The sequence below is a fragment of the Cryptomeria japonica genome, chromosome 5, assembly GCF_030272615.1.
Source record: "Cryptomeria japonica chromosome 5, Sugi_1.0, whole genome shotgun sequence".
NCBI classification, from domain to species: Eukaryota; Viridiplantae; Streptophyta; class Pinopsida; order Cupressales; family Cupressaceae; genus Cryptomeria; species Cryptomeria japonica.
Window position 1 is genome coordinate 796,622,911 of NC_081409.1, and position 15,614 is coordinate 796,638,524.

Below are 15,614 nucleotides of genomic sequence, written 5' to 3' on the forward strand. Positions count from 1 at the left end.
TCAGGGAACGCCATTCCTGCACATTAGCTGTGGTAGTAGAACAGATTTTTGTTAGTACCATTCTATATCATCAAAACATTAATCAATCAATATAAACCTACTATACCTGGATCTCCCTCACACCAGTAGGGATCATGATATGGTAGCATCTGTGCCTGGGAACCACTAGGCTCCCCTCGCTCGAATAATCTGTCCACGACGGGTGTAGGCTGGACAGTACTAGGAACAAGTCTCCGTATTGCCTCATGTTCCCCCTGTTGGGGAATAAGAGGTGGATCTAGGGCTATGGTATCGTCTCCTGAATGGTGGGGAGCTGCATCCGACTCCTCCTCATCATCTCTATCCTCCTCCTCGTCGTCCTCCTCGTCGTCCTCCTCGTCATCCTCATCCTCATCCTCATCCACATCATCACCTACATCCTCCTCATCCTCCTCTCTATCTATATCCTCCTCATGACCCTCTTCATCCTCTGGCTCCTCTGACCTAGATCCCTGGTCTTCGTCTCGGTCTCCATGTCTCCATGGGCCTGGATAGCCTGTCGGATGATCTGGTGGAAAGATAGGACCTGGATATGATCTCATAAACCATGAGATGTACCTCCGCTGTGCTCCAGGCTCTGCAGAATAATCAGTGACCACATTCTGATCAGATCCCTCTAGGTCTGTCGTCTCAATGTCATCTACCGTCGGTCTCGCTACTGCTCTAGGTCTGGGAAGGGCCCGTGAGTGTCGAGCATAGATGGGCACATCGGCTGGAACACACTGCTCTAGCCCAAACTGCCTCCGTACTCAGTCAAAGTAGAAAGGGACTATGATGTGTGAATATCGTCCCTGCAGTAGGCGGTTCCTCTGTAGACATGCTAACTGTCTCTCCATACCATCCCATCTGTGCATCCGTAGGTAAGGTCTCCACACTGTCACCTCGGCTGTCAGTCTGTCAAAAATCACTCTCCAATATAACAAATCTCCAAATCTCCACTCGCTGGTAAGTGGATAAGCGAACACCCTAGGTCGCTCGCTCGCTGTACTCAGTGGAAAGCCGACGGGCCTGGTGCATGTGAAGTGCTCTAAAATCCACACCTGCAGAAGTGTGCATGTCATCAAACTGCAACCCTGTCCAAATACGTACTCCTCAAGGTCGTGATAGAGATGTGCAAGCATACTCCGACCCCAAGCATACACTCTCCTGTGTCTCTCCATCGCTCTGATACACCATGTGAGACCCCCATGCATGTGTGTCCCTCACCCATTAGGGCAGACGACTAGTGCTATGATGGCTATCATAAGGCGTCTCAGAAGGGGTACCTCCCCTGTAGGATGTAAGAGCCAGCTGACCATGATGCGACCTCTCGTCTCGCTCGGCATGACTCTCCCTATGCAATACACCTGCTCTCTCTGATGATCCTCCGCTGACCGATCGGTCGCGTATGTAACAGTCGCTCCTCTGATAGGAAGATGAAGTATACGGTACACATCCTCGAGTGTGAGCGTCAGCTCTCCTACTGGAAGGTGAAAAGTGCATGTGTCAGGATCCCATCGCTCCATCAATGCCATCAGCATCGTAGGATGGAACCGAATGGCTGGCATGAGGATCACATACCACAATCCCACAATCGATAGTGTGTCTCTCTCTGACTGAGTCAGCCGCGGAATTTGATCTCGCAAACTGCGAATAATATGTCCCGCTGTATGCTCTCTCATGTACGGGAGACCCTACAACACGAAAACATGACCGTAATCAGTACTCGATCATCAAAATCGCTAATGCAAACTGTCGCACATCGTATGCTAGCCCTGAAACCCCTCGCCAGGCCCTAATTGGGGACCATGGTGCCCTAAGGGGACTAGGGCACCCCACAGGGACCATGGCGCCCTGGGTGGGCCCCGGTCAGCCTTCACGGCCCGCATACGATCACAAAAAAGTCAAACATGCGAAAAATCAAAAGTCAAACGTTCAGTCAACTCACCTCGTCCAGTGGCTTGTCGTCGATCACGGCCTGGCGCAGGATCTCGATCCTCGTGGGATGCTCCGGTCGTCGTGAAGGCATGATGATGGCTATGTGGGCTCCGCTGCACTGAATAGTATTCTGAAATCAACAAAGTGACGAATGTAAGTGTCACTTTCAAAGTATATATACTCTCATTTGTTTATCTTCACTTTTGAAACCCTAATTTTCCTCTATCATTCATTTTATCATAACTTGGGTTTGAGAGATGCAATTTTCGAGCCGTTTGTTGCGTTGGAATCGTATTTTCCTTCCCCTACTCTCGGGATGTTCCAAAAAGTGCTTTGATGAAGCCTATTTAGTGAACACCCCTCATCAATGCTCTCTTACACAATTTGTTGCAAGTAAACATGCTACCCTGTTTCACCTCCCTAATAAGCAAGTCGAAACAGGGGGGGGCATATAGCTACTCACAGATTTCATCACTTTCCCTAGTAAGCATTAGGTGATTTTGTGATCTAACGTGTGTTTTGTAGGGTACGGTTCCTAACTGTGTACTGCAGATACCGCTGGGGGTTTCGTCCGACAACTTATGGATATATCCTTTTTCAAATGATGTTTACTTTTCTGTACTTTAGCTTGCATATGCATGTAGTACTCATATGACCGCTAAAGTGGGGGCTAAATGTAGCGTCGTAAATTGTACGCACTCGCTAGGGTGGTACAATTTCACACCTAGTTTAGCACCCGCCTTAGTGCATTTTGCATTTTGCATTGCATTTCTCCTTTAGCACTTAATTAATCAAATTAATTAGGTCTAAGGTCCTATTTCATCATCCTCTACATCATAAAGTTGGGCCCTTTCACTAAAGTGCGCCCTTCGCATTTTATTCCTCCAATACATCACTCAATCAAAAACCCTAATTAAGTCCTATTTCGAACTTGGGGGCTTGGTTTCGGGGTCAAAACATCTCGAAATCACCTGTAACTTTGGGATTCTCTCTAAAATCATCATATCCGACGGCCCTGAAAATTTGGTGAAAAGTTGTTGGGACCGTGGCGCCCGGAGTGCACATGGTCCCGAACATTTTTCCCAAAATTTTAGGAGCACGATCCAATCATAAAATAAAGCTTAACCCCAAGAAATTGGCGGGATATTCAATCTCTAGGTCGGCCAAAAGACGAATTTACGATCTAGGGTTTCCTACATAAGAGCTCTCTTTCTTCATTTGAAGGGATGTGATTTTTGTTTTCAGGAACTTCATATGCAGCAAAAGAGTAGATCTTTGAAGACTTCAACAACATTCAACATCCTTCTATCAAGCATCTATCAATTTCATTCCTTCACTTAGGGCTTGGAAGACATTGAAGAACAATAGGAGATTACCGACTGAAGATTGGCTTGTACTCCTCCCTTGAGGGTTGGGTATGGTTTCATATTGTTTTCATGTCTTTACATAAGCTTCAATACATCATTTATTCATGCTTTAGATCACATTGCATCTTGATTTAGAGAATTTACATTGTCATTTACAAGCAATTAGGGTTTACTTTCTAGGTTGCTCTAGTTTGCTTTCTCGCATTTTAGGACCTTGCACACACACTAGGTCTGCACACACAATACATTTTACAAAACAACTTGGCTATTCGTGGAGGTGGAAATCACCGAAGCGGGGGTTTGACTAAGGCAAAACCCTATATAGCCGCCCATACACCCTTTTTCAGATATCATTGCAGGTTTCGGACTCGGACGACGCCGCAGGATACAGATCCGGAGAGAGAAGGTCGAGACAGCACCCTGTATCAAATTGCAGAGCAGAAGACTGGGATAGGGGCGCTGGGCACCTTGGTCCTACCAGGACAGCGGTGCTGGGCGCCCTGGTCCCTGGGACAGAGGTGCTGGGCACCCTGGTCCTCCGGACAGACAGCTTTCAGACAGCTTCCCGATAGTGTTTCAGAGTGCAGAACAACAGTTTCCGGTGCAGTTTTCAGGACAGTGGCGCCCGCGCCCTCGTCCTGAACATTCTCAGTCCAATTTTGACTCTGGGTACATATCTGAATTCTTATTTCATCCTTGTATTTATAGTTGTTCATTGTTTAATCTCAATTCTGCAATCTTGTTATTAGTTCATACTTGCATTTTGGGATTAGGGTTTGAACTTGCATTACTTGATCTTACAATTTCAACAAGGGAATAGAAATCCTAATAGATATCCCGTGGCTCTCTCTTTCACCAAAAGAAGTAGCCAATTGTGCGATATCTCTAGGCTCTTTCGTATTCCGTAATGTGTGTCAAAAGGTAGGATTAGGGCATGTTAACCTAGTCTCATTTTTTTTCCCCTACACACAAATCAAGAATGTCAATTATGACAAATTATGACAAATTTGCACTTTCTATGCAAAATTAATTGATTGATAAATTTGACAAAATTATGACAAATTTCTATGTCAAAATTGATTGATTGTCAATTGTGACAAATTATGACAAATTGAAATGTCATTCCCATGAAATTAGGAGAAAAATAGGAGAGAATTAGAAAATGAGGAAATTAGGAAATTAGAAAATTGGAAAAATTAGGAAATTAGGAATTAGGAGAAATTAGGTAAATCAATTAATAATTTGTCATTTATTAATTAATTCACAAAAGGAGGAATAATTAGTTAGCCAATTAAATAAACATTTAATTGTGACACGAAGACTTAGGATAAATAAATAAATTATTTAACCTAGAGGGAGAAATGACAAACAAGGTTAAATGAATAAATCATGAAACCCTAGAAGATGAATTAGAAAATGCAAGAATGACAATTAAGTCTTGACGTAAGATTGATTTGATGTTGATTCAATCATGATTTTGAATTGATAGATGATTTGATTGATAAATACGCCAATTGATGAGGAACAATGACTAATTGATCCAAATTGACATGATTAAGAAGGACGATGATCGATGTCAAATCGATCGCAAAATGACAAAAATGACAACGATTGATGACAAAATAGATTGCAAAACGACAAGATTGAAAATGACCACGATCGATGAGAAATCGATCGCAAGATGACAAGATTGAAAACAACAACGATTGATGACAAATCGATCGCATGATAACAAGATTGATAAGAGGACAGCGACAAATCGATCGCAAAACAACAAGATGAATAAGAGGACAAAACCCTAATTAGGATTGACGATGTCCAAAATGATGACAAATGAGCTTGCACATTGATGCAACAAGATAAGATCGACCAAAATCATGACTAAAGATTATTGTCGACAAGACCAAATTCAAAAGCGAGATAAATGAAGAATGCAGAAGAAGGACTCGATGCTCGCAAACGATAAAGACCAAGTGCGCAACATGGAAGAAATGTTAATGCGACGCAAAAACCCTAAAATTAGGCAATGCACAAATGTTAAAGTATGACTCCGCAAGCATTGACCATTTTTAGGTGTCTACATTTTGCCCCTCTTTGAGACAATGTGATTTTAAGTATTGTTTCAAAGAACAATAATGAAAATGCCCCAGACAATAATAATGACATATGCATGCCCCCTCGAGGAATTGGCTGGAAACATCCAGAAAAGAGGCCAATTGATCGATAAGAGTGATAGTGTGTAGGGGAAAAAGCGAGACTAGGTTAACATGCCCTAATCCTACCTTTTGACACACATTACAGAATACGAAAGAGCCTAGAGATATCGCACAATTGGCTACTTCTTTTTGTGAAAGAGAGAGCCAGGGGATATCTATTAGGATTTCTATTCCTTTGTTGTAATTGAAAGATAGAATGATGCAAGTTCAATTCCTAACCCCAAAATGCAAATATGAACTAATAACAAGATTACAGAATTGAACTTAAATGATGGAAAGCTATAAACACAAGGATGAAATAAGAATGCAAGTGCGTACCCGGAGTTAAAATTTGACTGAAAATGTTCGGGACGGGGGCGCAGGCGCCACTGTCCTGATTCTGCCCCTGAAACTGCTCCGGAAACTGCTGTTTTTGCACTTTGGAAAAAGCTGTCAAAAATGCTGAAAATGCTGTCGGACCAGGGCGCCCAGCGCCCCTGTCCCAGGGACCAGGGCGCCCAGAAGGGACCAGGGCACCCAGCGCCCCTGTCCTGGCAGGACCAGGGCGCCCCACGCCCCTGTCCTGGTCTTTTTCTCTGAAATTTGGTGGGAAGGTCGCTCTCAGTCTGCTTCTCCCGGATCTGCAACCTGCGGCGTCGTCCGAGTCCTGAAACCTGCACTTATATCTGAAAAGGGGAAGGAGCGGCTATATAGGGTTTTGCCTTAGTCAAACCCCCACTTCGGTGATTTCCACCTCCACGAATAGCCAAGTTGTTTTGTAAAATGTATTGTGTGTGCAGACCTAGTGTGTGTGCAAGGTCCAAAATGCAAGAAAGCAAACTAGAGCAACCTAGAAAGTCAACCCTAATTGCTTGTAAATGATGATGCAAATGCTCTAAATCAAGATGCAATGTGATCTAAAGCATGAATAAATGATATATCAAAGCCTATGTAAGGACATGAAAACAATATGAAATCATACCCAACCCTCAAGGGAGGAGTACAAGCCAATCTTCAGTCGGTAATCTCCTATTGTTCTTCAATGTCTTCCAAGCCCTAAATGGATGAATGAATGAATTTGATAGATGCTTGATAGAGGAATGTTGAATGTTGTTGAAGTCTTCAAAGATCTGCTCTTTCGTTGCATAGAAGGTCCTTGAAAGCCAAAAATCGGATCCCTTCAAATGAAGAAAGAGAGCTCTTATGTATGAAACCCTAGGTCTTAATTTCAAATTTTGGCCGACCTAGAGATTGAATATCCCGCCAATTTCTTGGGGTTAAGCTTTATTTTATGATTGGATCGTGCTCCCAAAATTTCGGGAAAAATGTCCGGGACCATGTTGCACGGGCGCCATGGTCCCGACAACTTTTCACCAAATTTTCAGGGCCGTCAGATATGATGATTTTAGAGAGAATCCTGAAGTTACAGGTGATTTCGAGATGTTTTGACCCCCGAAATCAAGCCCCCAAGTTCAAAATAGGACCTAATTAGGGTTTTTGATTAAATGATGTATTGGAAGAATAAAATGAAAGGGGCACACTTTAATGAAAGGGCCCAACTTTATGATATGGGAGATGATAAAATAGGACCTTAGACCTAATTAATTTAATTAATTAAGTGCTAAAGGGGAAATGTAATGCAAAATGCAAAATGCGCCAAGGCGGGTGCTAAACTAGGTGTGAAATTGTACCACCCTAGCAAGTGCGTACAATTTACGACGCTACAGATAGAACATGATAGGATCAAATAGAATGACAATCAGAGACCAGATGCACGAAGGACAAGCAATTAAAGATGCAAAAGACCAGGACCAACATAAGATGAAGAGGGTGCATGCCCATCTATGCACTGACAAAGATCTATAAATGAGACAAAGAGAGTGAAAAGAGCTCATTTGCACTAGCCAAAGAGGAGGATTTGTTGCTCTGGAAAAGGACACTTGCAGAGAGATGGTGAACATTCTAATGGTAGATCACCTCAGAGAACGTGTACACACATACAGATGACCGGACGACGTGGGAGCAACGGTATGTATCTCAAAAACCCATATTTTCAATTTTATGAATTTGACTGGCTTGCGGGACATTGCGGGGCCCATAGGGAATGCAGAAACTGACTTCTGCACTTGTGTAGGGTGAATTCTGCGCTTGTGTAGGGTCTTCTGTGCTTGTGTAGGGGACACAGGCACAGGTTGTGTTACACAGGCACAGGAGTTAGCACATAGGCGCAGTTGTGCTCTGGCAACCCTAATTGAGGCAAAAATGGCATGCGAATGATCCGAAAAGGGGGGATAAGGGTAGGATAGGTCAAAAGAGATTAGAAACACCCTGATTTGTGGATGAAATGAGGAAATGCAACGCGTAGGAGAAAACACTAAAACTAACAAAATATGCCCCAATTGTGATGCAGAGTCGACAGTATCCATTGATCACACGGGAGAACCGACCAGATTGCTTCATGTTACGACATAGACTTAGGAGCACGAACAAAGATATATTAGCAGGACTTGGGATATACTATATCACATCCATGCCCGAGATTAGGGTAAACATAGGACTGCTTACTGCATTGGCAGAGCGATGGCATTCAGAGACTTCCTCTTTCCATCTGGCGATTGGAGAGGCGATGGTGACACTAGAGGACGTATGGTGTATCCTCTGCATTCTGATTCATGGAGAGATGGTAGAGTATGACCCAGTGACAGGGAGAGATGCGTTGTGCAGATTATTTGAGTGCGACACAGATGATCTGGATATCGTAGAGAGGGAGATCGACTGGGAGACCATGGCATCAGAGTATGATCGACGATATGTGGTGATAGTCATGGTGATAGCATATCTACTAGCAGGGGACAGACGACGACATGGATTCCCGATTGGATGGGGAAGAGTGCTAGAGTGGATGGCGATAGAGGGGACGGTGTACGCATGGGGGCCATGTGTACTGGCTATGCTATATTTTCAGTTGCATCGGATAGCATATCAGGGAGTGCAGACTTTGAGCTGTGGAGTCACATTGTTATAGGTATGGGCATTCGAGCACATAGCCATATGTCGACCGATTGCAGAGAGACAGGTATTACCACACCGACCATATGTGTACTGCTATGGGGGAGCACTGAGACAGGGTCCATTTGGATACATATTGTATTGGCGACACAAGCTAGACAGACTGAGAGAGTTCACATGGAGGCCATATCGTGATTGCCCTGGATGGTCAGATGATAGTGATGAGCTACCATATTGTAGATAGGAAAGGTACCTGATTGGGCAACCAGTGAATTGCTAGAGAGTGATTGAGATGTACCTGCCAGAGAGAGTCAGACGATAATTTGAAGAGAGGCAGGATGTACCTAGGAGGACTGCACACTTTGCCCGATCTCACAGAGAGACGAGTCAGTGGGGGAGTATGATTCAGCCACGCATAGCATATGCTGACTTCACACAGTTACAACATAGATAGTGGGATTGGAGATCAGATGTGGAGGATGTCAGGATCACAGAGGAGTATGAGAGATGGTTTGCATGACGACGACCAGTGCCATTGACAGATCCTGATATTCCAGTACCGAGGAGACAGGAGGACTTCCCACTCACAGGAGAGGAGGAGGGAGATGATGAGGATGAGGAGGATGAGGACGGTGATGAGGATGAGGGGGATGACAAGGATGGAGATGATGAGAGGGATGATGATTATGAGCCAAATTCAAGCGATTAGGAGCCATTGTAGGATATACCCATAGAGCCGGAGACAGCTAGCATAGAGGAGATGGAGATGTGCAGGGTGACTATAGCGAGTCAGCATGATCACATTGCGACTTTAGAGATACAGAATGCCATCTTGAGGACAAAGCAGGATCAGCTTAGAGTGGAGATAGCCAGACTTACAACGGCTCGAGATACAACAGTAGCTCAGGCACAGCGAGAAGAACAGAGAGTCACTGAGTATATTGGGTCGATTAGGGATGCCAGTGCATGTGACATGGCACAGATGTTGGTAGAGACGGGAGAGGAGATACGCCATTAGAGGACACTATATGAGTGTGCAATCCCACTAGAGTAGAGAGCAGCTTCATATCGGGCACGATCGAGGACAGAGAGTAGGGCACGCTCTCGGAGGTCAGTGAGCAGCATGGGGGTGAGTGGACCTATGAGACCACCATAGCCAGGACCAAGAGGGACATCATCCTTGAGACATGGTAGGGATGAGGAGGACAAAGGGAGCACCCAGTGATAGAGGCACATGCTCCTTATGATGGACAGATGTAGTTTGACATTATGTAGTCAGCCTGCGGGCCATACTTAGGACAGACAGTCCAATTTTTGTACTCCGATATTATTTTGATATATGATATGACATGCATTGACATGATGGGATGCAATGTGTTATGACTTATAGTTATTTTCCATGTATGGATGTCTTATGCACGGTAGATGTATTATTGTGGAACATGTATGGATATATTTTTTATGTGTTTTTGATGCATTTATAATATGAAATGGATAAAATGCTTGATGTGATGCTTGATGTAATGCAAATGTACTAACCAAATGGATGCAGGATGCAGCTTATGTTTTTGGAAATCGGAGCACTAGACCGAACTGATTGCCCCAACTAACGAAAGAAATGTCAGTAAGAAGAAATGAGACAGAGGACAGTTAGAGACGAAGAAAAACTTGCTTTCAGTAATGCACTTTGTAGGTGAGAACCTTTATTTTAATGTAGCATCATGGCATTGAAGGCCAGAGCTGAAACGCAACCCTTTTTGCAAAAGACAGACACATCGTAGACAAACAACAATCACAACAAAAAAGAAAGGGACCATGAACCATCCCGGTCACTCTAAATCACTTAGTGACATCATCGAGCAACATAGGAACATGATCGAAGATAAATCAATAAATGATAAGACTCGCTAATTCCAACAAGTCAAACAAACATCTTGATCTTCATTGTCAAAAGTTGAAAGTGCTGATAGGACAATCATGCTGTCTGGTTTTAGGGAATGCGATACCCCGTCTAAGACAGGACACAGTCTGGTTTCGAGTATACCACACCCTGTATAAGACCCATGATAGTAGTGACAAGGACAAATGATTTTGAGGTTGACTGATTGATATGACAATTTTGATCTGTTTGAATGTCTAGTTTGATTGAAAAAGTTCATCTTTTAACACATGATTGCATGAAAGCGCAGTGTGTGATTGTGTGTCGTTGGAGGGATGCTCAATGATCTGTCTTATGCAGAAAAGGGATATATTTTTTTTTGCAAAATGCTTTTCGAGTTTTTATAATTTTTTTGTGTTCATTTTTTCAGGACTTTATATGACTTTTTAGGGATTTTTTTTAGGACATTTTTCAATTTTTTTGGATTATTTCAAGACATTTTTCAATTTTTAGAGATTTTTTCAGGACATTATTTCAATTTTTAGAGATTTTTTCAGGACATTATTTGATTTTTTAGAGATTTTTTCAGGACATTGTTTGATTTTTTAGAGATTTTTTAGGACATTATTTCAATTTTTAGAGATTTTTTCAGGACATTTTTCAATTTTTTTAAGTTCCAGCGATTGATCATGACAAGGGGAATGCACCCAATGCACATGTGAAAGACATATGTACAAGAAACCGGAGTATGCAAGACAATGATGTTGACCAATCACAGGCCTAAAATAGAACATTGGGTCAAGACAAAGATAGACATGATAAACCGGCTGAGAGAAAGCATAGCTAGAGGTCATGACAAATGATGGAGCAATGATCTTGTTACACATGGCGCCTGATTGCCAGGTTTTCACCATGGTACTTGCCCAAAGCGCCTATTTGCCAGGTTTTCACTAGAGGGTGAATCATTTTTCTTTACTTTTTTGCTCTTTTTCTCTTTTGTTTTTTTCACTTTTTTTTTTGTATCTTTTTTGCTTTTTTTAAAAATTTTTTGTATTTTATGCTTTTTTGATTTTTTTGTATTTTTATGCTTTTTTTATTTTTTTTGTATTTTTTCAGGATCATACTTGAAGAAGTGTTGATAGAAAATTATGCCCAGTACTTGCAAAGGTGCATGCTATTGACAGGAATCAGACAAAGGTTCACCTTCTGGAGTGGTAAGCTGATATGCCCCCGAGCCATAGGCTGCAGTCACTATGAAAGGCCCAACCCAATTAGGTTCAAACTTACCTTTGATGATGTTAGTAGATTGTGCATTCTTGGGGTTTGCCTTTAAAACTAGATCTCCCACTTCGAAGTGTCGCCCTTTGACCTTCTTATTATAAGAGTGACAGAGACAGTTTTGATATGCTTGCAAATGTGTTAGGGTTGTCTGACGTTTCTCATCTAACATCTCAAGCTAATGCAACCGAGAGACTCTGTGCGTCTCATCATCAATCAAATGTTGCAAGGAAACATGCAAGGAAGGAATCTCCACTTCCAAGGGTAAAATGGCTTCCGCACCATACACCAAGGAATAAGGTGTTGCGCCAGTAGGTGTGCGGATAGAAGTGTGATAGGCCCATAGTGTTGGATTCAACTGTACATGCCAATCTCGACCAGCGTCATTGACAACCTTTTTTAGGATCTTGATAATGGTTTTATTTGATGCTTTGGCTTGACCACTACCCTATGGATAGTATGGACTGGAGAAACGGTGTTGGATATGAAACTTTTCACAGAGTTCCTTGACATCTTTATTCTTGAAGGGACGACCATTATCTATGACTATGGAAAGGGGAACCCCATACCGGCGTATGATATAATTCAATAGGAATTTTGAAATTTGCACACCAATGATGTAGGTCATGGGGATAGCCTCGATCCATTTTGTAAAATACTCTGTGGCTGTAATGATGAACTTGTGTCCATTTGCAGATGTTGGGTGAATCTTGCCAATAAGATCCAATCCCCATTGAGAAAAGGGCCACAAAGATATGACAGAATGAAGCTCTTGGGCTAGTGCATGAATGTAGTTTCCATGGATCTAGCATTTGTAGCACTTCTTAACAAAATCATGAACATCTTTTTCCAGAGTGGGCCAATAATACCCAGCACGAATCAACTTTTTGGCTAAGCTCGGACCATTGAAATGGCCCCCACATATACCATTGTGAACCTCATGTAAATTCATTTGTGCTTCATCAGAATCCAAACACCTAAGGAAGGTATGGTCAAAGGAACGACGGTAAAGGGTGTCGACAATGATGACATATTTGTCCGTCTGTCAGATGAATGCTCGGCGTTGGTTAGCGGAAAGGTTAGGTGGTAAGGTTTGGGATTTCAAATATTGATATACATCTTTGTACCACGGGGAGTTAGGACCAACAAGAACGCACATCACATCTGCTATTGGAATGTCAAAAGAAAGGACAAGCAACTGCTCGACCAAAAATTCACATTTATCCATATTGTGGGCATATTTAACATGGAAGCGATCGTAGCCATCGCATCTGCCGACTTGTTTTGCATTCTTGGAACTTGACTGAAATGGATAGCCATGAATTTTGTCTTGAAGAAATCTACCATATGCTTATAGGGAATAAGCTTTTCATCTTTTTTTTCGTAGTCATCATTCACTTGTCAGATGACTAATTGAGAATCTCCATAGACTTGCAAATGTGTGATGTTCCAGTGGACCGCTACTCGGAGTCCTGTGACCAGTGCTTCATACTCTGCAATGTTATTGGTACAATGAAAAGTGATTCTGTAGGACTTGGGAATAGCATCACCTTGAGGGGTGACAAACAAGATGCCTGCTCCGAACTCAAACTTGGTATGGGATCCATCAAAGTATAACTTCCATTCATTAGAAGATGTGAGAGCAAAGACTGATTCATCTGGAAAATCAGTCAACATGGGATGATCATCATAAATAGGAGCCTCTGCAAGTTGATCTACTATGACTTGTCTTTTTATCGGCTTTTGCTCCATATACTCAATATCAAATTCACTAAGGATCATAACCCACTTTGCTAGGCGACCCGTCAAAGCTGCTCTGCTAAGCAAGTATTTTAGGGGATCAATTTTTGCCACCAACAATGTTTGGTGATTTAACATATAGTGTCGGAGCTTCTGTGTTGCAAATACCACTGCTAATCATGCCTGTTCAATAGTTGAATAATTCAGCTCATAGCCTACTAGTGTCCGACTGATATAATAAATAGCTCGCTCTTTGTCGTTCTCATCTTGTTGGGCTAAGAGAACTCCTAGTGCCGTTTCAGTTGTAGAAATATACAATATAAATGGCTTTCCTTCTATAGGAGGCATTAGAATAGGCGGTGACAGCAAATAGTCCTTGAGAGCTTGCAAGGCTGATTGACATTGCTCAGTCCATTTAAAAGTGACACCTTTATGCAATAAATGCTGGAATGGATGACATATGTCTGCCAACTGAGCTATAAAGTGGCGGATTGACTGTAGCTTTCCTTGCAGACTTCTTAGTTGACGGAGATTAGAAGGAGGAGGCATATCCATTATTGCTTTAACCTTGGCAGGGTCGACTTCAATGCCTCTATGAGAAACAATGTACCCTAGCAATTTGCCAGCTGTGACACCAAAGACACACTTCTTTGGATTGAGTCTGAGCTTGTAGGTCTCCATTCGGTCAAAGATTGGGCCCAGGATGGCTAAATGACTATCTCTTGTGACAGATTTGCATAATAAGTCATCAACATAGTCCTCCATCAAAGTATGCATGAAATCATGGAAAATTGTCATCATCACTCTTTGATATGTTGCGCCTGCATTTTTAAGACCGAAGGGCATCACATTCCAACAGTAGGTACCCCAAGCACATGTGAATGCAATCTTATGTTGGTCTTTAGAAGCAATGCAAATTTGGTTATAGCCAGAGAAACCATCCATCAATGAGAGCATCTCATATCCAGCAGTCATGTCAACTATGATGTCGATATTTGGCAGTGGAAAATCATCTTTAGGGCAAGCTTTATTGAGATCCCTAAAATCTGTACAGATTCTGATGCCCCCAGTTACTTTGCTAACTGGTACTAAATTTGAAATCCAGTCTGCATAATCGATGGGTCTGATAAAGCCCACATCCAGTAATTTTTTCAGTTCTACCTTGACCAAAATAGCCACCTGGGGATGCATCTTTCTAAGTTTCTATTTGACAGGCTTGGCATCTGCTTTTAATGGCAAGTGATGAAGGACTAATTCTGGATCGAGGCCAAGTATATCTGCATAGGACCATGCAAAGCTCATCTTTTTCTCAAGAAAGAAATTGACAAAATCTATCTTTTCCTATTTTGATAGAGAAGCAACAAAATGAATGACCTTAGGGTTTTCAGGTGTGCCCAAATTGATTTCTTCAGTCATTTCCACAAGCAATGTTGATTTATCCTAACTTGATAGGGGTATGTCCACTCTTCCACCTTTGGGCGCCTCAGAGAGGTTTTCACTCGCAGGTACGTCTTTTATTTTTACTTTTGTATGATCAGAGAGTGCCTTACGGTTTTCACTCAAAGACCTATTCTTTTGATTCTTCACTTTTTCTTTTCTTTTTTCATTTTGATGACTAGAAGATGGAGTTGACTCCCCAAAATATGCCGTGGAATCTAGGTCAATAGCAAATCCTGCCTTATGATCACCTTGTGGTATGCCTTCCTGTAGTCCAAGGAATTCTGCAATTGCTTTGTCATTTTGAAAATAGTCCAATGTGAGTGGTTCTTGTTGGTCATGTTGGATAAGCTGGGGATAGACGAGGGGCATGTCATCATTGGTTTTAAGGAGAGAGAGGACATATAGTAAAGATGTAAACATCTGTGGTATCACTGTTTGAACTACTTGTATCTGATTCGGAGCTTGGATCCCAAAATGACTCTATCCAAGCATTAGGACATGTTTTAGGAAGAGGATTTATTTCATGTTTGTCTTCCATAGGCAAATTATCAGGGTCAAGGAAAATATTGTCAAGGGCATAGGAGCTAGAAGAAAAAGAACTCCACTCCCATTCATTGGAATCAGTTTCAGGTTGGGTATCCTCAGGCGTTATTTCATCATTAGAGTCACGCCCTTTTCGACACGTGGTCACTTTGGTAGATGAGGATCCAATTCGCAATGGTACAAAACCTAACCCTAAAGTTGGAGGTC